The sequence below is a fragment of the Vicia villosa genome, linkage group LG1, assembly GCF_029867415.1.
Source record: "Vicia villosa cultivar HV-30 ecotype Madison, WI linkage group LG1, Vvil1.0, whole genome shotgun sequence".
In the NCBI taxonomy this organism is placed as follows: domain Eukaryota; kingdom Viridiplantae; phylum Streptophyta; class Magnoliopsida; order Fabales; family Fabaceae; genus Vicia; species Vicia villosa.
Genome location: NC_081180.1, coordinates 192,560,263 through 192,584,365, shown reverse-complemented (window position 1 = coordinate 192,584,365; position 24,103 = coordinate 192,560,263).

The following is a 24,103-nucleotide window of genomic DNA, read 5'->3' as shown; positions in this document are numbered from 1 at the left end:
AAGATTCCTGACACAAGAATACTAGCGGGTCGCTCCTTCATGGGGTAGCAAAATTGACGCCTTGCAAGAACGGGGTTGTAGGTAATTCCTCCTTGTATACCAAGAAGAGATACATTAGGGAATTCTCCACAACTATCGATAATCTTGCCAATATCATAAGCAGGATTGTACCAATGGATATTCCCATTAGTAAGAGGCATGATCTTCTGAGACCATGAGAGACCATCCGGATTGCTCAAGAAATTCTTAGCCTGAGGTAAGTGCGAAATAAACCACTTATAGAGCAAAGGAGTGCAACAGTTGATAAGTCCACCTTTCTTATCATTCCTATGGTGAATGGAATGATAAGTATCCCCAAGCAAAGTAGGCACAGGATTCCCAATCATGAAGATCCGAATAGCATTAATATCGACAAAGTTGTCAATGTTGGGAAAGAGTATCAAACCATAGATAAGCAAGGCCAAAAACGTCTCAAAAGAAATCATACTTCCTTTACTAGCCAACATAGAAGCCTTTCCAATCAAGAACTTAGAAGTCAACCCCCAAATTCCTCCTTTTTTGGTCATATTTACTTTCACATCTGATATTTTCAACTGAAGAAGTTATGCTATCTCATCAACTTGAGGCTCTTTCTCCAGACCACTAAACGGTATATCATTCGTAACTGGCAAACCAATCCAATAAGAATACTCCTCCAAAGTGGGCATAAGCTGATAATTAGGAAAGGTAAAACAATGATAAACCGGATCATAAAACTGCACAAGAGTCTCAAGAATCCCCTTTTCTAGTTTGGTCTTCAAGATAGAGATCAATTTCCCATAACAGTTTTTGAAGTTGTCAAGATTAGGAACCAAAGTTGCTAGCTCTTTCAATTCCTTTGCACTTGAATTCTTGAAGGTGTACTTCTTGATGCTTCTCTTTTGATCCATGGTACCTGTGATGTTTACAAACAAAGTCTCTAAGTTCCTTGAAAACCATTTGTAAAGGACATTTTTATGAATGAATGAATGCATGTTTTATGCATCAATCACAATCAAGAGCACACAAGATCACATCAAATCACACAAAATCACACAATCCAGGTTCAAAAGTTCGACGTCACGAGCATGGAGCCACGGGTCTACCCATCCCACAAGGTGTGTTCTAAGGAATTTTGTACCTGCCAATCGGGTTCTACAAAGGTTCCCAGAGTTTTCAATCTTCTATCAGATACTACCGACACGCACAATTGCTCATGGGCGCCAATAATATGCCTAAAAAGACTCGTCTGAGTGTAGTATCGCATGACAACAAGCTCAAATTGGTACTTGATCTTGTTTCTTCACTACATCCTAAAAAGGCTTAGATGGGTTAAAAAGGTTCTAGGCCATTCAGCTTCTACGGACGCTCACTATTGAAAGTAATAGCGTTATCACGATGGTTCGTAACAACCTCTACTACCTTCCACGAGGCCTCCACTGATTGGGGTTCCACCATATGACGCTCATGGTAAGGATTGCTCCTGACATGCGACTATTGGTCTTACCACCGCCTATCTCAAGTTACTCACCAAAGTCCGGGTTAGGACTTTATCTCATCACAGAGGAACCATCGAGCACCAAAAAGAAAAAAAAAGAAAATAAACACACAAAACACACAGCAATATATACAAATAAAAAACACAGATAAACAAAAATAGGCTTAACACACTTAAAACTGGGTCCCCAGTGAAGTCGTCATTTTTCTGTAGCGGGGAAAATCTGAGATTGAAGCCATGGAGTTGACTCGACTCAATATTTCGTTTGAAATCGCCACCGCGCTTTATTTTTTCAAAGGAAAAGGGAAAAGAACGAAAAACCCAAAGTTTGTTTTTAAAACAAGAAAGAGAACTCAGGTTCGGGTGTTGATTATACAAGGGGAAGGTTTTAAGCACCCCTCATATCTGTGGTACTCCACAGGAACCTTTTTGAAAATCTGTGTCGTGTGTGCTAAAAAAGAGAGTTTGTTTTATTTTTTAAAATAAGCTCGACAAGACATTAAGTCTTGTGCCTACATACCTCCTCGGTGCAATGGAGAAGTCATAGCTAATGTTGTTCCGCTTAAAGGGAAAACATTTTAAAAAAAACGAATAAACACTTTATCGTCGTCGGAGAGAAATACTCAGCCATTAATCTCGAGCATGAGAACAAATGAGTTCTTTGCATCGCAAATGAAAGAAAGGCTCCAACTCGGATAAAATCAACGAGTATTAGTTCGGGATAGCGGATCGATATTTAATCGAAAATATTAATATTTTTAGTATTGGAAATATTAGTGAGTTAATATTTAGCGTTTTGGGAATTTTCCGAGTAATTAAGATTAGACCGGAAATATGAGATATTGAGTAATAAGGGGTATATTTTATTAGGCTCATTTGTGTTTTAATTATTTATTTTTAATTGTTATGTGATATAATAATTAATTTAATTAATTAATTTTGTGTATAATTGTGTTTATTTGGTTTAATGGGTTAATTGAGTTATTAGAGATTATATCTAATTGGGCCTATTTATTAGAAATAGAAGTAATTGGGTGTTATTTCCTTAAGCTCGTTAAGACATAATATAGTAAGGGTTTAGAGAGGGTTAGAGACACCATAACATTTGTTCATTTCAAGAGAAGAGAAGAGAGGAAAGGAGGAGAAGAGGAGCAAAAGAGGAATAAAGAGAAAAGTTAGGTTTGAAGAAATTGAAGAGGTAAGGGGGAGAATCCTTATTATCATGGGTTAGTATGATTGGATCAATGGGTAGATTAACATGATTTAGGGATTTTGTTCTTCAATTTTTATGATTTTGACATGTTAGGTTTTGTTGAGAATCCACAAAATTGATGTTAAAAATATATTTTGGTGTTAGTAATTAGTACTCTTCATTCATAGAAATAGATACTGTAGCGCTTCAATTCATAGAAATTGGTACTGGAGTGCATTGTGATATGTATGAATTTTATTTTGAATTGTGAATAAAAATTATCCTTGACAATTCTTCTCCACTGCGACATGTATGAATTTTAGTCTATGTTTTTTTCCTAACTGCCAGACCATTTTATATGCTAGTTAACAACCCACCGGCAGAAAACGTAAATGCAGCATGTAAATCTCTTATGTATCAAATATTTAGAATGATATTTTAGTATAAAATATAAATACAGCCATTTATATTTTTTTTTTGTATAAATCCCTTGTTTCTTTTAGAATCATCTCTTATTAGTATAGGTCTTTTGTTTTTTTTAATGATTGATGATAATGATTTTGTTTCGGTAACACTGTAGCTGCATTGTGTCAAATTGAGAAAACCAGTTCAAGTTTACTGATATATACTATTTCAATAGTATAATTAATAATAATAATTAAATAGTATTATTTGTTATAATTTTAGGAGTCTTGGAATTAGAGATAAACAAAATTAAATTACGAGTTAATTTAAGTTAGTTTCAATTTCGATAGAATTCTTAGAGTTGCTTTGAGTTATTAAGAGTCATACTTTTAATTATTTTGCGTAATTCTGACATGTTTAGTGTTGTCAGTTTATGATGTTAGTATTTTTCGTTCTCGTTGAAACTTTACAAATTCATAACTTTCAAACCGTGAATCTGTTTTGAGTACCGTTTGAACCTTTAGAAAGCAAGTGTGATATTATTTTTAATAAAAATAGTTTTGTTGGCGGTAGGTGATATTAATTGATAATTAATAGTTGAATTAATTTCAATAAGTCTATTTGATTGAAATATACTTGGACTTGGATTAATTATTCGGTTTATCGGTAAATTACGGTATTTTGAGAATTTATCCGTACGTAATTGTGTTTTTAGCTCGAATATTTATGTTGAGAATAATATATTGCTATGCCAATGATGTTGTTTTGATAACGTGTATATTCATATATATGTGGTAAATGTGAATTGACATGAGATAGTATGTGTAGCGGGGAAAATCTGAGATCGAAGCCATGGAGTTGAGTCGACTCAATATTTCGTTTGAAATCGCCACCGCGCTTTATTTTTTCAAAGGAAAAGGGAAAAGAACGAAAAACCCAAAGTTTGTTTTTAAAACAAGAAAGAGAACTCAGGTTCGGGTGTTGATTATACAAGGGGAAGGTTTTAAGCACCCCTCATATCTGTGGTACTCCACAGGAACCTTTTTGAAAATCTTTGTCGTGTGTGCTAAAAAAGAGAGTTTGTTTTATTTTTTAAAATAAGCTCGGCAAGACATTAACTCTTGTGCCTACATACCTCCTCGGTGCAATGAAGAAGTCAGAGCTAACGTAGTTCCGCTTAAAGGAAAAACATTTTTAAAAAAAAACGAATAAACACTTTATCGTCGTCGGAGAGAAATACTCAGCCATTGATCTTGAGCATGAGAACAAATGAGTTCTTTGCATCGCAAATGAAAGAAGGGCTCCAACTCGGATAAAATCAACGAGTATGCCACTAGCTCTCTCACGCGGAAAAGATCTCATTATATCAATCAATTTCAAAATCGTGGGGTATAACCACTCGTTTCGACAATTAACGGTGTCTAAACTTTTGAAGAAAAGCCACTAAGGGCAAAAGATGTTTTAAAAGAAAAGTTTTTGAAAAGATTGCAAACATAAGAAGGTTTTTGAAAAAGGGAGAAGATTTTGAAAATTTAAGAATGGGAGGAGATGAAGAGGCTATCCTATTGCGTAAAATAAAAGCTAAGGAAAGAAACGGTCTAACCGAAGAAGAAGACAACACTTGACATTATGAGTCAAGGTAGAGTTCCCATCCTTTGGATTTATCAATACCAAACCAAAACATTACCACTTGGGGATCCAGAGAAACTTATTATCTTAGCACCATCTCGCATTAAGCACATTAAAATTCTGACGAAAATCGGGCAGAATAACTGCTGTTTTCGGGTAAAATCCTTATCTCAATGCCTTGGAATTAACCATCAAGGACTTTCAAGGAAATACCTGCACATACAAACAGACAACAATCCAATGACAGACAGACAGAATAACAACAGAGTAACAATATCATAAGGGTCCAGAGGTACTAAGTCCATAAGTCCGAATCTCCAAAATGCTCGGGATAGTAACCAATAGTCCAAAAGAGAGCCTTAGGTGTTTTTTAGATTTTCGTTATTTATTAGTGTTTTAGCATAAAAGTAAAGTATGGTCCAAGTGGACAAAAAGAAAATAGCGGAAACATAAACATAGTGTCCAAACGGACAAAGAGAAAATAGCGGAATGTAAATATGATGAAATGATAAAGTAAAGCAATAAAGCAAAATATAAAGAGCAATATAATAAATTGCGGAAATTAAAGTCAATTGTTAGATGTTAAAGATAACCATCTTGAAACTTGTCAAGTATGTTATCAAAGTTAGTAATTAAGATCGATGGTGAGTGAAGGATGTTCTCGGATTTAAATTCAATGAACATTTATCAGAAGCTTGATAAAATCATAGCGACTACACGATAAACCTTCATAAGTCTTAAATCAACCGCATACAATTCTCTTCCATATTTGATCTTTTTTGATTCGGGACACGAAATATTGCGCTATGTTAAGCAGATCGCCAAGTGATTTATATAGAAATCACCCTACAACGAGGTCGGTCAAAACTTTATGTGCTAATGCATGCGAGAGAAGCGATATGTAGATCACTCTCCGAAAGCAATACCGTACGAAAAGAAAAATGGTGAGTGATCTAGTCTTTACCAAGAATCCATAAGAATTCTCAAGGTATTAAGACTTTCATCGATCAAAATAAAGAGAAACAAAAGATGGAACCACATTAAAAGCTCCTTTCATCCATAATTTCAATCACATAATTTTGCGGATTTGGATTCTCATCCTATCGATGCCCTAAGTCCATTGAAATTAGAGAGAAATTAGGCCTCTAATTTGTGATTCAAAGAAAATATCAAAAGAATGGAGTAAAAGAAGAGTTAGAACCAAAAACAAGTCAAAAATAGCAAAAACAGGCATTCTGCCTCACTGGAAATCGATTTACCTCTGTAGGAAATCGATTTCCTGCCTGCAGAATTCAGATCTGGCGCAAAAAACAGAGTGGAAATCGATTTCCCTCTGTAGGAAATCGATTTCCTGCGCACAGTTTTCAAAAAACCAGCATTATGAACTTTGAAACTTGATTTAGGCAAACATACAAACACCTTATGATCACATATCCATTGTAGCATGAATTTTCCACCAAATCACCATCAAATTGGACCAGTATAGCATCAAAGATGCATTGAACACAAGCACAAAAGAATCATATTATGATATATGAAAAAAAGATGAAGAAAATTACCAAATCTTGAACAAAGTTTTGATCTACTTCAAGAATCACCAACACAAATCTTGATCTCTCAACAATTGAAGAAAGAGTGAAATGGATGGTGATTTAGCTCAAAATTTGTGAGGTTCAAGATGTGACTCACACACTTTATGAAAGAAAAGAGAGCTTTGGTGAATTTGGTAGGGATGAGAAGAGAAAATGCAAGGGGTTTGTTGGCTTTCCAAGCTTGAGAAATGAGAGAGTAGAGACCTCTATTTATAGGATGAGAGCAAGAGTAGTGGCAATTTGGTCATTTTGTGTTTGGTAATTAATTTGTGTTTAATTGGTAATTAAATGGCATTTAAATGGTAAAAAATGGTAAAATGAGGTTTAAGTGGGTTTAATGAAGGGATTAATTTTGATGAGGTGGAAAATTGGTAAAATGATCAAATAAAAAAGGTGCCAAAATGATGTCAAGCTTCCCTCCTTATATTAATTTGAATTTTGTGCACAGGAAATTGATTTCCCACAGGGGTAAATCGATTTCCACCTTCAATTTTCAAAAAAATTTCTTCTTGCACTGTTTTGATTTTTGCCCGATCTTTTACCTGTAAAACATAAACAAAAGAGACAAAACACATATTTTTTTTGTATTTTGGTTAGTATTAAACAAATAAAAGCTAAAAGTGCTCCATGATTCCCCTCAGAGACAATCACAGTATCAAAGACAAAGCCTCACAATGGTGCTCTTGATTAGTGATTAATATGCAATTGATGTATGACTTTAGGGTCAAAAATTGGGGTATGACAGTATGGATACTAGTGTTAATTAGATTTTGTGAATCGTAATTGATTAATTGGCCTTTTATATGTGAATGACATGTATGTGTTGTGAATGTTGTGTACAAATGGTGGATAATTCATCGAGTTGAATTATTGTGATATGCGGAATGTTAAGATGGTAGAGATGATCTTAATTGCATAATTGGTTGGTAATTGTACATTCATTCATGGCATAGTCGGTTTTATTGTGGAAGCGGTGAAACTATGGGTTCACATGGTATTAGACGGTGATCCTTGAATGGAAATAGACATAGATGACGTTGATCCTTAATTGGAAACATGCGTAGTAGCTTTGATCTTGTCCGGATCGGAAGCGGCTTGGATTCTAGAGTGAATTCAGAAAGCGGTAAACTACATGTTTACATTTGGTGGCTTCGATCTTGTCCGAATCTGAAGCGTGGCTAGATTCTATATGAATCGGAAGCGGTGGAACTTTGGGTCCACATTGGGTACCACATGCATTGAGTCACATGTTTTGCATTGAGTCACATTGAGGTTATGTGATGTTTGAATATATGCATTTATGTGATTGTTATGTGTACATGAGATGTGATAATTGGATTTGGTGATGTTTGGACACATGACTTGGTAAAATATATGATTATGTGATAATTATAGTAATGTGTATTATTTGGGAATATAGTATTGAAATTTAATATTATACTCCTTGAGTTTTGATGTATGCTTGTAACATGTGAAATAAATGTTGGTTAGTATTATTAACATGGTTATATAAGTGTGATGAATTCCTATAACTGTTGATTGAATTGTGAGGGCAATGGTGTAGTTCTCATGATGTCAAAACATTAACTACAGTTAGAGTGGAATCATAGAAATCAAATGGATGCAACAAAGACAAGCACTTTTGGCTACAAGACATCAATAGGTCGACTCACAAATACTATAGGTCGACCTAGTGCAAGCATTTTATGAAGGATTTCATGTAAAGGCTGAATGCGTCGACGCATTGCCTCCTCAGGTCGACGCATGGGATTTTGGAGGAATCTCGGGTATGCGCACGCCGACCCTTCAGGTCGACGCATCAAATCTTGGTGACTCAAGGATTCAATGTACGAACAAAATGCGTCGACGCATTGATGGCTCAAGTCGACGCATGGCATTTTGAGGAATTCACGGTTATGCGCACGCCGACCCTTCAGGTCGACGCAAGTGTCACACTTAGTTCATTTTCAGGTGCAAAATTCTCAATAGGTCGACCTATGCAGGGGAGCAGGTCGACCTATCGCTTCCTATACTGGTTTTTGTTGTGTTCTAATTGGCCTATGCAAAGGGTGTGGTATAAATATCCAATTGATCATTCTCAAGCATTTTCAACAAGAAACGTGAAAGATATACTCAAGCTTCTTCTCATCTTCAACCTTTCGCTTATTGATCGAAAATCACACATAATCATCTTTTTCGATCGGAGTAAGGAACGTGTGTTGATAAGGTTCAACGATAGACATTTGTCTTGTTCGAGATTCGACGGTAGACATTTATCTTGTTCGAGTGAAGATTGTTGAGGGTGTTTCTTGTATAAAACCTTAGGGTTTTTCCTTCTTCATCAAAGATTTGGTACGAAGGTTTTTGACGATCGATTCGCTTTGGTAATCAATTCAGCCGTGCACAAGGGATTGAGGGATTGAAGATCCGCTCAACAAATTTGCTACAACCGGAGGATTGAAAAAGGAACGATCGGGGTCTTGATCGGTGAAGATCATTGACATTGACTTGATTCAACTTGAATCAAGGGGAGGATCGAATTGTACTCAATTTTACTGCATATGTGTAGTTGGTGATTGGTAAATTCTATCCTTATTAAACATATTACAATCAAATAAAACTTTCCTAATTTCATTTGAAATTAGGGGCAGACGTACTCCTGCGAGGATGATATAGGAACTGCCTTAACAAATCTCGTGTTCCTTATCGTTCTTACTTCTATCTTGTTTCTATTTGTTTTGTTAAATTTCCATTGTTGAACAAAAACTAAGGTTTGGTAAATATCGATCACCAAGTGTTCGATAAAATTCCTCAATCAATTTTTGTTCAAATTTTAGTGTAAACGTTCATTGTGAGAAATATACTATCAAGTGTGTAATTGACGTAATTGATAAATTCGTTAAAACGTAATTCATTATTCGTCGTTTTTCATCCGTTTGGTTTAGTGCACATATCTGATCCCCGATAACACAATCGCTCGGAGACGATTAAGTGATTCAGGGAAGTTACGTTTCAAAAGCTAAAATTTTCTTAAGTCGGAAAAAGGTGATCTATTCACCCCCCTCTAGACCATTCCTATCGTCTAACAAGTGGTATCACGAGCTCCGGTTCATTCTAGTGCTTGATATAACTTTTTAGAAAATGGAGAGCGGTCAAAAAGGGGCGTATAATAAAGCGCCTGTTTTCACTGGAGAAAACTATAGTATTGGAAAGACTGTATGTGCATTCATATCAACTCCGTTGATAGAAAAATCTGGAATGTCATCGTCAATGGTCCTATGGCTATCACCATAACCAACGATGCAGGCGTTACCAGACCTAAACCTCAAGCACAATGGGATGAAAAAGATGAAAAGGATTACGGGTATGATTGGAAAGCTAGAAACATGATTATAGCTTCCTTAGGGGTTGATGAGTACTTCGTGTATCGCATTGCCAAACGGCTAAGGCAATGTGGGATGAATTACAAGTCGCCCATGAAGGAACTAATGATGTTAAACTAGCTAGAATCAATACATTAACGCAAGAGTTTGATCTCTTTCATATGAAGCAAGGTGAAACCATTGCGGAAATGCAAATTAGATTTTCTCACATTATCAATCGTTTACACACCTTGGGACATATTACTCCCAATGTCGTATCTACTAACAAAGTTTTGAGATGTCTTAGTAGGGAATGGCAACCTAAGGTCACGGCAATAAAAGAAGCCAACGATCTCTCAATATTGGATCTCACGGCTCTATTTGGAAAGCTTGAAGAACATGAGCAAGATCTCATGAATCTAAACCAGCACGAAAAGAAAGAAAAGAAAGAGAAGTCAAAGGACACCGAAAAGAAGTCTATTGCTCTAAAGGCTTCAAGTTCTAAGTCATCCACCAAAGATACGTGTGATAGTGAATCTAGTGACGAAGATGATAGTTCGGATGAAGATATGGGATTGTTCGTGAGAAGATACAATAAATATCTTTGAAAGAATGAAATTAAGCACTCGGACAACAATCTAGTTAACTATAGACGTCAATCAAAGCCTAACAAACAAGATGAGTATAAGGAGACTAAACCTAGAGGGTCTTGTTACAATTGTGGTAAACCGGGTCACTACAAGCCGGATTGCCCTTCGCTTAAGAAAGATAAGGCAAAAAGCAAACCTCAAAAGAAGCAAACAAAAGGAAGAAGAGCCTATATCGCTTGGGAAAGTGATAGTGACTCATCTAGCAAAGAAAGCTCAAGCGATGAAGAGGAAACCGTCAACCTATGTCTCATGGCACATCAAAAGAAGAAAAAGATTGTAAGTCATGAGAAATACAATAATGTTGATGCTATGTCTTATTTTGAATTAAAGCATGCCTTTGAAACTTTGCATCATGAAGCTAAGGAAGCATTTCAACGCTTAGCTTCAAATAAAAGAATTTTCAAATATCTTGAGAAGAAAGTTTCCGATTCCGAAAAGGAATTAGAAACTCTCAAGGAATCTATGATCAAAAGTATCAAAGACACAAGCGTTGTTGACAAGAGTCCTTGGTTTAGATGGGGAGGATGTGAGGCTTGTCACATTTGGCAAAAAGAAGTTAAAACTATCAAATCCAAATTAGACAAGGCTTCACAACCAAAAATCACATATGCTATTGATCGATCACATTTCAAAAATATTATGATAAATCCGTATCAACGATACACTTATGGGATAAAAGATCAATCTAGCAAATGTGATGACCATTCAAACTCAAGATGTCTATATTGTTGCAAAAGGGGGCATACCATTAAAAAATGTCGCTTTAGGAGATTCTTGGTTCCCAAAGGCATTTTCAAATGGAATCCTAAGAGTAACCTTTGTTTCACTCACACACAAGGACCCAATGAAAATTGGGTACCTATTTCCCTTGTTTAAACTTGTAGGTGGAATGTCTTGAGCCATCCGAGAGAAGATGGTTTCTAGATAGTGGATGCTCAAGACATATGACGGGTGACTTATCTTTATTCTATGACTTTGTGGCTAAGAAGAAAGGATTTGTGACCTACGGTGATAACAACAAGGGAACAATACTTAGTAAAGGTAGTGTAGGTAATCCCTCTTCTACTACTATCTCTGACGTCCTTCTAGTTGAGGGCCTTAAACACAATCTTATTAGCATCAGTCAATTATGCGACAAAGGATACTCGGTATCATTTTCTAAAGAAAGTTGCATAATTAGAAATGATGACAAGAAAGATGATGTGTTCAAAGGCTTGAGGGTAAACAATGTATACATGCTTGACCTAAATGAAGTATCCTTGATAGAGGCCAAATGTCTAGCAACTATGAGTGAAGACTCATGGCTTTGGCATAGACGTTTGGCTCACGTCAACTTTGACTTGCTTAATAAAATCGTCTTAAAAGATCTAGTATTTGGCCTACCTAAAATAAAGTTTCACAAAGATCACTTATGTGATGCGTGCCAAATGGGGAAGCAAACGAGGATCTCTTTTAAATCTAAAAACATTGTATCTACTATGAGACCTCTTGAACTTCTTCATATGGACCTCTTTGGACCATCTAGAATAAAAAGTCTAGGTGGAAACTATTATGGGTTTGTCATAGTTGATGATTTCTCTAGGTATTGTTGGCCGATTTTCTTAGCAAGCAAAAGTGACACCTTCTCCGCGTTTGAGAAATTTGCCAAGTTATTCCAAAATAATTTGAATACTAACATAGTATCCATCCGAAGTGATCATGGGGGTGAGTTTGAAAATCATCTTTTTGAAGAGTTATGTGGAAATCATGGCATTAATCATAACTTTCCGCACCACGAACTCCATAACAAAGTGGAGTAGTGGAACGTAAAAATCGTGTGTTGGAAGAACTTGGAAGGACTATGATTAATGAACATGGGCTTCCAAAATAGTTTTGGGCCGATGCCATAAATACGGCTTGTTATGTTTTAAATAGGATCTTGATACGACCTATTCTAAACAAAACACCGTATGAACTCTTAAAAGGAAGAAAACCAAACATTTCCCACCTTCATGTATTTGGATGTAAATGCTTTGTTCTAAATAATGGAAAGGAGAATCTTGGGAAGTTTGATGCAAGAGCGGATGAGGGTATCTTTCTAGGATTCGCTCAATCTAGTAAAGCTTATAGAGTATACAACAAAAGGTTACATATTGTTGAAGAGTCCGTACATGTCTCTTTTGATGAGTCTTATCCGAAAGTTGTCGGAAAAGGTAGTGTTCTTAATGGTGCAGGTATCTCAACTGAGAGTATACTTAAGGATCCGGATGCCAAGCTTGAGAAAGATAAAGAATCCCTCTTACCCGAGAATAATAAAGAGGAAATGGATCAAACACCTAAGGAGAAAGTGGAAGACCACCCAAGTGAGAAGAGTGATCTTCCACTTGCATGGAAATCCTCTAAGGACCATCCTAAGGAGAACATTCTAGGAGACATATCAAAAGGGGTGACAACACGGTCAAGGATAAGTAGCTTTTGTTTTTATTATTCTTTCGTCTCTCAAATTGAGCCTAAAAACTGTTAGAACAAGATTTGTTCTTATCAATTATCTTAGTTTTGATGATAACAATAATATGAATTTTGCTTAAGATAATATGGTACTCTAATCCAATGCAATTTCCCTTTCAGGAAATATATATAAAGAGTACGCATAATTCAGCGCTCAGAAGATGTGTCTCAAATGGTTCAGCATGCAACATCAGAACATGGTCTGGCAAGACATCAGAAGATGGTCGAAGCAGAATCAGAACATGGGTCTATGGAAGCATCAGAAGAACATGAGATCAGAAGCACTGAAGATCAGAAGATGGTATCACGCTCAGAAGCACTTCAAGGTCAGAAGATGCTGTGCACCAAGCTGTTTGACTCTGATGATATTCAAACGTCGTATTCACAAACATCAGATCAGAAGGAAGTACACGTGGCAGACTACGCTGACTGACAAAAGGAACGTTAAAGCTACTAAAGGCTACGTCAGTAGACACAGCGTGAACAAGGCTCGAGGTAGTTGACAAAAGCGTATAACATTAAATGCAAAGCTGTACGGAACACGCAAAGCATTAAATGCATTCAACGGTCATCTTCTCAATGCCTATAAATATGAAGTTCTGATGAGAAGCAAGGTTAACGATTTCGCACCAATACAATTCAAATTAACTTGCTGAAACGCTGTTCAAATCAAAACTCAGAATCTTCATCTTCATCAAAGCTCACTACATTGCTGTTGTAATATCTTAGTGAGATTAAGCTTAAATTGTAAGAGAAATATCACAGTTGTGATTATCGCTTTTAAGAAGCATTTGTAAACTCTTGAATAGATTACATTAAGTTGTAAGGAACTAGAGTGATCAGTTGATCAGTATACTCTAGGAAGTCTTAGCAGTTAGCTGAGCAGGAAGTCTTGGCAGTTGGCTGAGCAGGAAGTCTTGGCAGTTGGCTGAGCAGAAAGTCTTAGGAGTGAACTAAGCCTAGAGTGATCGTGTTGATCAGTAGACTCTAGAAAAGTCTTAGGAGTGAACTAAGCAGTTGTTCCTGGAGTGATCAGGTTGTGATCAGAAGACTCTGGAAGACTTAGTTGCGGCTAAGTGGAAAACCATTGTAATCCGTGCGATTAGTGGATTAAATCCTCAGTTGAGGTAAATCATCTCTGCGGGGGTGGACTGGAGTAGCTTCGTTAACAGCGAACCAGGATAAAAATAATTGTGCATTTTATTTTTATCGCTCAAGATTTTAAGTCACACTTATTCAATCCCCCCCTTTCTAAGTGTTTTTCTATCCTTCAATTGGCATCAGAGCGCCGGTTCTAAGGTGCAAGCACTTAACCGTGTTTAGAAAAGATTCAGGAAGAGAAAAACGCTTCATTTAAAAGATGGTTGATGAAAGTGAAAGGACTATACCTACACCTGCATCTACATCTGGCTCTCCTGAGCAATACAACGGTAACAATGGTTATACTAGACCGCCGGTATTTGATGGTGAAAACTTTGAATACTGGAAAGATAAACTGGAGAGTTACTTTCTGGGTCTAGATGGTGATCTATGGGATCTTCTGATGGATGGTTACAAACATCCAGTAAATGCCAGAGGCGTGAAGCTGTCAAGGCAAGAAATGAATGATGACCAAAAGAAGCTTTTCAGGAATCATCATAAATGTAGAACTGTTTTGCTGAATGCTATCTCTCATGCTGAGTATGAGAAGATATCTAACAGGGAAACGGCCTATGACATATATGAGTCCTTGAAAATGACTCATGAAGGAAATGCTCAAGTCAAGGAGACAAAAGCTCTTGCCTTAATCCAGAAGTATGAAGCCTTCAAGATGGAGGATGATGAAGACATTGAAAAGATGTTTTCGAGATTTCAAACTCTGACTGCTGGATTGAGAGTTCTTGACAAAGGATACACCAAGGCTGATCATGTAAAGAAGATCATCAGAAGCTTACCCAGAAGATGGGGTCCGATGGTGACTGCATTCAAGATTGCGAAGAATCTGAATGAAGTTTCTCTGGAAGAGCTTATCAGTGCCTTGAGAAGCCATGAGATTGAGCTGGACGCAAATGAGCCTCAAAAGAAAGGTAAGTCTATTGCATTAAAATCTAATATCAAGAAATGCACTAACGCTTTTCAGGCTAGAGAAGAAGATCCTGAAGAATCAGAATCTGAAGAAGAAGATGAACTGTCCATGATTTCCAGAAGGCTAAATCAACTCTGGAAGACCAAGCAAAGGAAGTTCAGAGGCTTCAGAAGTTCAAGGAAATCTGAACGTGGAGAATCTTCTGATGAAAGAAGATTTGACAAGAAGAAGGTCATGTGCTATGAATGCAATGAGCCTGGACACTACAAGAATGAATGTCCAAATCTTCAGAAGGAAAGTCCCAAGAAAAAGTTTCATAAGAAGAAATGTCTTATGGCAACCTGGGATGAGTCAGAAGATGATTCAGAAGATGAGCAGGCCAACTGTGCGCTGATGGCGACAGAAGATGACGGATCAGAATCTACATCAGAATCAGATTCTGAAGAGGTATTTTTTGAACTTACTAGAGATGAGTTAGTTTCCGGTCTAACTGAACTTCTGGAACTCAAGTCTCAGATAAGTCTCAAATACAAAAAGCTGAAAAAGCAATTTGAATTTGAAACAAAGAAGCTTGAGTTGGAGAATTCTGAATTAAAGGAAAAACTTTTAAAATTATCCAATAATGTTGGATCTCCTTCTGATTCAGAAAAATCCACTCCCAGTCTGAACCATATTCTGAAAGAATATGATTTAAGTTTCAGGAAGTTCCTATCTAGAAGTATTGGCAGAAGTCAGCTAGCTTCTATGATATATGCTGTGTCTGGAAACAAAAGAGTTGGCATTGGTTATGAGGGTGAAACCCCATACAATCTTGAACCTGTTGATGAAATGAAAATTACATACAAGCCATTGTATGATCAGTTCAAGTATGGCCACTCACATGATATTAGGCACACTTCACATGCACAAAGTTTTCACAGTACACACACTAAGAAGCATGTGACACAACCTAGGAAATATCATGAAACTCACATTAAGAATTATCATGCTGTTCCTCCTATTGCTTACAATGTTAAACCCAAGTTCAATCAGAACTTGAGAAAATCTAACAAGAAAGGACCCAAAAAGATGTGGGTACCTAAGGATAAGATTATTCCTATTGCAGATATCCTTGGCTGCAAGAAGGACAAAGCACAACATGTCATGGTACCTGGACTCTGGATGCTCGCGACACATGACAGGAAGAAGGTCTATGTTCCAAGACCTGGTGCTTAAGTCTGGAGGAGAAGTCAAGTTCGGAGGAGATCAGAAGGGCAAGATAATTGGCTCTGGAACTATAAAATCTGGTAACTCTCCTTCCATCTCTAATGTACTTCTTGTAGAAGGATTAACACATAACCTTTTATCTATCAGTCAATTAAGTGACAATGGTTATGATATAATCTTTAATCAAGAGTCTTGCAAGGCTGTAAATCAGAAGGATGGCTCAATCCTATTTACAGGCAAGAGGAAGAACAACATTTATAAGACAGATCTGCAAGATCTTATGAGTCAGAAGGTGACTTGTCTTATGTCTGTTTCTGAAGAGCAGTGGGTCTGGCACAGGAGATTAGGTCATGCTAGTTTGAGAAAGATCTCTCAAATTAACAAACTGAATCTTGTCAGAGGACTCCCTAATCTGAAATTCCAATCAGATGCTCTTTGTGAAGCATGTCAGAAGGGCAAGTTCTCCAAACCTGCATTCAAGTCTAAGAATGTTGTTTCTACCTCAAGGCCATTAGAACTCTTGCACATTGATCTGTTTGGACCAGTCAAAACAGCATCTGTCAGAGGAAAGAAATATGGATTAGTCATCGTAGATGATTATAGCCGCTGGACATGGGTAAAATTCTTAAAACACAAGGATGAGACTCATTCAGTGTTCTTTGATTTCTGCATTCAGATTCAATCTGAAAAAGAGTGTAAAATCATAAAGGTCAGAAGTGATCATGGTGGTGAATTTGAGAACAAATCCTTTGAAGAATTCTTCAAAGAAAATGGTATTGCCCATGATTTCTCTTGTCCTAGAACTCCACAGCAAAATGGGGTTGTAGAACGAAAGAATAGGACTCTTCAAGAAATGGCCAGAACCATGATCAATGAAACCAATATGGCTAAGCATTTCTGGGCAGAAGCAATAAACACTGCATGTTATATTCAGAATAGAATCTCTATCAGACCTATTGTAAATAAGACTCCCTATGAATTGTGGAAGAATAGAAAGCCCAACATTTCATATTTCCACTCTTTTGGATGTGTATGCTTTATTCTGAACACTAAAGATCATCTTGGTAAGTTTGATTCCAAAGCTCAAAAGTGTTTCCTTCTTGGATATTCTGAACGCTCAAAAGGCTACAGGGTATACAATACTGAAACATTGGTTGTAGAAGAATCAATCAATATCAGGTTTGATGATAAGCTTGGTTCTGAAAAACCAAAGCAGGTTGATAATTTTGCAGGTTATGATATTGACATCTCAGAAGTTGTTGAGCCAAGAAGCAACGCATCAGAAGCAGAGCTCCTCAGAAGCAAAGAATCTGAAGATCAAGTAACAGCTTCTCTGGAGGATCTAAGTATTTCTGAAGAACCATCTGTCAGAAGATCATCCAGACTCATCTCTGGTCATTCAGAAGATGTCATTCTTGGAAAGAAGGATGATCCAATCAGAACAAGAGCATTCCTTAGGAACAATGCAGACTGTCAATTAGGTCTTGTATCTTTGATCGAGCCAACTTCTGTTGATCATGCTCTAGAAGATCCAGACTGGATAATTGCTATGCAAGAAGAACTAAATCAGTTTACAAGGAATGATGTTTGGGATCTTGTTCCTAGACCAGATGGATTCAACATAATTGGTACAAAATGGGTCTTCAGAAACAAGCTTAGTGAGAAAGGTGAAGTGGTAAGGAACAAAGCCAGACTGGTGGCTCAGGGTTATAGTCAGCAAGAAGGGATTGACTACACAGAAACCTTTGCACCAGTGGCCAGGTTAGAGTCTATTCGTCTATTAATTTCTTTTGCCACTCAACATAACATCACTCTCTATCAGATGGATGTTAAGAGTGCCTTCTTAAATGGTTATATAGATGAAGAAGTTTATGTCCATCAACCTCCTGGTTTTGAAGACTCTATGTCTCCTAATCATGTTTTTAAACTTAAGAAATCATTGTATGGATTGAAACAGGCTCCCAGAGCTTGGTATGAACGCTTAAGTTCTTTCCTTCTAGATAATGGTTTCACTAGAGGAAAAGTGGACACTACTCTCTTTTGTAAAACCTTTGAAAAGGATATTTTAATTTGTCAAATATATGTAGATGATATTATTTTTGGAACATCTAATGCTACACTTGGAAAGGAGTTTGCTAAGTCTATGCAGGCTGAGTTTGAAATGAGCATGATGGGAGAACTCAAGTATTTCCTTGGAATACAAATAAATCAAACATCAGAAGGAACGTATGTTCACCAAACCAAGTATGTGAAGGAACTTCTGAAGAAGTTCAATCTTCTAGACTGCAAAGAAGCCAAAACTCCTATGCATCCAACATGCATCCTAGGTAAGGATGAGGTAAGTAAGAAGGTAGATCAGAAGCTATACAGAGGTATGATTGGATCTCTTCTATATCTGACTGCTTCTAGACCTGACATTCTGTTCAGTGTTTGTTTGTGTGCTAGATTCCAATCGGATCCTAGAGAATCTCATTTAACTGCTGTTAAGAGGATTCTAAGGTATCTGAAAGGTACTACTAATGTTGGTTTAGTTTACAGAAAATCTAAAGAATACAACTTAGTAGGATTCTGCGATGCTGATTATGCTGGAGACAGAATTGAAAGAAAAAGTACTTCAGGAAGTTGCCAATTTCTTGGAAGTCACTTAATCTCCTGGTACAGCAAGAAGCAAGCAACCATTGCTCTATCAACCACAGAAGCAGAATATGTCGCAGCTGCTGGTTGTAGTACACAGATGCTCTGGATGAAAAGTCAGTTAGAAGATTATCAGATATTTGAGAGTAACATTCCTATATTCTGTGATAATACTTCTGCTATATGTTTATCTAAGAATCCTATTCTTCATTCAAAAGCTAAACATATTGAGATAAAACATCATTTCATAAGGGACTATGTTCAGAAGGGTGTTATATCTTTAAAGTTTGTTGATACAGACCATCAATGGGCTGATATCTTTACAAAACCCCTGGCTGAAGATAGGTTTAAGTTCATTCTGAAGAACATCAGTATGGATTTATGCCCAGAATGAGAAGATGAGAATTTCTCATGTATGAGTATCTTCTGAAATGAATGTGGAATATTTTTTAATCAGAAGTTCTGATTGAATTCGTTTAGAAATTATGATTCGGTTATTACTAACGTTTCATTGTCTAAGTTGATTCAGAACATCTTGTAAAGCAAAACAGCTGTTACGCTTTATCTCGGGATGGTAAACCTGTCGTTACTATTCATGGATAAGCGCGCGTGCAGTTGAAGGGACGCCGACCATAGGTAACTGTGCCAGTCACTTCATTTGTCTTTATTATCTCTCCTCACGTCACGTAACATTAAATGCTTTTCATCATTCGTTTCATTTTATTTTCCTTTAAATACTCTTCAAAATGGTTTTCGGTTTCCTATCTCTTTGTTTTCCTCTTAAAATTTTTTTTTTTTTTTTCTCTCTCTCTCTCTCGTTTTTCTTTTCTTCTCTCAAAACCTAGCATTCACCTCAAGCCTGTTGAAGCTCCATGACTCAAAGGCGACAGATCTCTGTGCATCTCGGGATGGCTCTTCTAATACCGCTCAAGTCAGATCCTTCTTTGATGTTGTTATCAACTTTCATCCAAAGACAGAAGACTTTCTTGAGTTGTGGGAAGATATACTCAACTTCTATGTTGAGTTTCTTGACCGATTTGTGTTTTTTTTAATTTTTGTAGTCATTTCCTCTTTGGAAATTCTACTTTGTAGTTTTCTTTTCCTTGCTGCTTCTGCTTGTTTTGTATTTGCTAGGAATGTTTTTCATCTTGTTAAACATAGGAACCTTTTGTAACATCTTTTGATTATCAATGAAAAAGTTTCTTTGTGTTTTACATTCCAGTAAATGTTTTCTTTTGTCGTTTTATACATCTGAATCTTTTTATATATACTTTTTGATGTTATGACAAAAAGGGGGAGAAAGATAAATGATAAATGATTTGATTAAATCTATCAGTTGCTGGGTAAAGGCTCCCACACATTCACTAACAAGAACTGCAAGTTCTATATGGTTTAAGTGTTTTGCAGGTACAAAGAAGTGAAGTGAATCTTCAAAGCAAACACTAGAAGCAAAACCATTGAAACTGAAGCAAGCTGAGTGCCGTCAAGCTTCAGAGATCAGAAGCAAGAAAGAAGAATGAATCAGAAGCACTGATAATAGAATTTGAATATCATTGTCTATCCTGTTCTGACAAAATTCTATTTGCCCTGATACACATAATGTTATGGCTCTGATACATTATTTGCTTTGATACATGTTTTTAGCCTAAAATGCTCTGATACATTTGGCTCTGATACATATCATGTATTTGAATATACATTTTATGTTCTAACTCGTTCATGCTGACTTTTGTCGTTTAGTTTTTGTTCTGTAACATTTCAGGATGTAGAGATGCTCAAATGATGCTCTGGTACATTCAACAATGTTCTGATACAAATCTAGCATGAAGTGATGTTAGTAGACATTCAAAGTTCTGAAGCTATCCGAGGGAAGCAGAAATCAGAAGATGTGAATGTTCTAAAAGATCCAGAAATTCAAGTTCTGAAGCTGTCCTGAATGGAAGCAGAAGTCAGAAGCTGTGAATGTTCTGAAGATCAAAGAAATTCAAGTTCTGAAGCTGTCCAATGGAAGCAGAAGTCAGAAGCTATGGATTCTCTGAAGGCAGAAGCTCATATGATCGTCTCTTATTAAAGTTCTTCGAGTATTTATTTCAGGGGGAGATTATTTATCTCAGGGGGAGATTGTTAATCTCAGGGGGAGACATATTCATATGCTTATGCTATAGCTGTGTAATTTGTCTTTTGCCGTCTACTCTTTCTGATCGCAAATTCATATCATTTATATATGTTTTTGTCATCATCAAAAAGGGGGAGATTGTTAGAACAAGATTTGTTCTTATCAATTATCTTAGTTTTGATGATAACAATAATATGAATTTTGCTTAAGATAATATGGTACTCTAATCCAATGCAATTTCCCTTTCAGGAAATATATATAAAGAGTACGCATAATTCAGCGCTCAGAAGATGTGTCTCAAATGGTTCAGCATGCAACATCAGAACATGGTCTGGCAAGACATCAGAAGATGGTCGAAGCAGAATCAGAACATGGGTCTATGGAAGCATCAGAAGAACATGAGATCAGAAGCACTGAAGATCAGAAGATGGTATCACGCTCAGAAGCACTTCAAGGTCAGAAGATGCTGTGCACCAAGCTGTTTGACTCTGATGATATTCAAACGTCGTATTCACAAACATCAGATCAGAAGGAAGTACACGTGGCAGACTACGCTGACTGACAAAAGGAACGTTAAAGCTACTAAAGGCTACGTCAGTAGACACAGCGTGAACAAGGCTCGAGGTAGTTGACAAAAGCGTATAACATTAAATGCAAAGCTGTACGGAACACGCAAAGCATTAAATGCATTCAACGGTCATCTTCTCAACGCCTATAAATATGAAGTTCTGATGAGAAGCAAGGTTAACGATTTCGCACCAATACAATTCAAATTAACTTGCTGAAACGCTGTTCAAATCAAAACTCAGAATCTTCATCTTCATCAAAGCTCACTACATTGCTGTTGTAATATCTTAGTGAGATTAAGCTTAAATTGTAAGAGAAATATCACAGTTGTGATTATCGCTTTTAAGAAGCATTTGTAAACTCTTGAATAGATTACATTAAGTTGTAAGGAACTAGAGTGATCAGTTGATCAGTATACTCTAGGAAGTCTTAGCAGTTAGCTGAGCAGGAAGTCTTGGCAGTTGGCTGAGCAGGAAGTCTTGGCAGTTGGCTGAGCAGAAAGTCTTAGGAGTGAACTAAGCCTAGAGTGATCGTGTTGATCAGTAGACTCTAGAAAAGTCTTAGGAGTGAACTAAGCAGTTGTTCCTGGAGTGATCAGGTTGTGATCAGAAGACTCTGGAAGACTTAGTTGCGGCTAAGTGGAAAACCATTGTAATCCGTGCGATTAGTGGATTAAATCCTCAGTTGAGGTAAATCATCTCTGCGGGGGTGGACTGGAGTAGCTTCGTTAACAGCGAACCAGGATAAAAATAATTGTGCATTTTATTTTTATCGCTCAAGATTTTAAGTCACACTTATTCAATCCCCCCCTTTCTAAGTGTTTTTCTATCCTTCAATTGGCATCAGAGCGCCGGTTCTAAGGTGCAAGCACTTAACCGTGTTTAGAAAAGATTCAGGAAGAGAAAAACGCTTCATTTAAAAGATGGTTGATGAAAGTGAAAGGACTATACCTACACCTGCATCTACATCTGGCTCTCCTGAGCAATACAACGGTAACAATGGTTATACTAGACCGCCGGTATTTGATGGTGAAAACTTTGAATACTGGAAAGATAAACTGGAGAGTTACTTTCTGGGTCTAGATGGTGATCTATGGGATCTTCTGATGGATGGTTACAAACATCCAGTAAATGCCAGAGGCGTGAAGCTGTCAAGGCAAGAAATGAATGATGACCAAAAGAAGCTTTTCAGGAATCATCATAAATGTAGAACTGTTTTGCTGAATGCTATCTCTCACTCGCAACAAGGCCCGTCTTGTTGCTCAAGGGTATAGCCAGGAGGAAGAGATCGACTATGAGGAGACCTATGCTCCGGTCGCTCGACTTGAGGCAATACGCTTGTTAATTGCATTCGCATGTTCGCAAAACTTTAAGCTTTATCAAATGGATGTAAAGAGTGCTTTCCTAAATGGGTTCATTAATGAAGAGGTCTATGTATCTCAACCTCCCGGATTTGAAAACGTTGATTATCCTGATTATGTTTATAAACTTAAGCGTGCCTTGTATGGTCTAAAACAAGCTCCTAGAGCTTGGTACGAGCGGCTTAGTAATTTTTTGATTAATCAAGGTTTGACAAGAGGGAAAGTTGATACTACCCTATTCATTAAGAGACATGAAAAGAATTCCATATTAGTTCAAGTGTATGTTGATGATATTATCTTTGGGTCTACTAACATGACTCTTGTAAAGGAGTTTTCTAAGCTTATGCAGGGAGAATTTGAGATGAGCATGATGGGTGAGCTAAACTACTTCCTTGGACTCCAAATAAAGCAACTAAAAGAAGGCACGTTTGTGAGTCAAACTAAGTATTGTCAAGAGCTCATCAAACGTTTTGACATGGCAAAGTCCAAGGCCATTGACACTCCTATGCTACGCGATAAATCTTGATTGGGATGAACATGGTAAGTCGGTTGATGTAAAAAGGTATAGAGGTATGATCGGCTCCCTACTTTACCTTACCGTTTCTCGTCCCGATATTATGTTTAGTGTTTGTATGTGTGCAAGATACCAATCATGTCCTAAGGAGTCTCACTTAAAAGCCGTTAAGCGCATACTTAGGTATCTTGTCGGTACAACTAGGCATGGCTAATGGTTCTCTAAAGGTAGTGATTGCTCTGTGGTTGGATATTCTGATTCCGACTTTGCCGGATGCAAATTGGATAGGAAAGGCACTAGTGGAACATGTCATTTCTTTTCAAATTCCTTGGTTAGTTGGCATAGCGAGAAACAAGAATTCGTTGCTTTGTCAACCGCCGAGGCGGAATATGTGACGGCTGGTAATTGTTGTGCTCAAATACTATGGCTCAAACAACAATTACTTGACTTCAATGTCAAGCTTGATCATATTCCTATCTTTTGTGACAACACAAGTGCTATAAATTTAACCAAAAATCCGGTCTTGCACTCTCGCACTAAACACATAGAAATTTGACACCATTTCCTTAGAGATCATGTTGAGAAGGGTGATGTAGTGTTTGAGCACGTTGATAGCAAAAATCAAATTGCCGACATCTTTACAAAACAACTAGCTACCGAGCCCTTCTTTCACATCCGTACGGAACTTGGGGTCCTTGATATATCGGATAGGTTGCAACTATGAGTAGTTGCATGTGCTTTATTTATTATTATTATCTATGTTCTCACAAATGTATTGAAGTGTTTATTCAAAGATATGTGAGGGCAT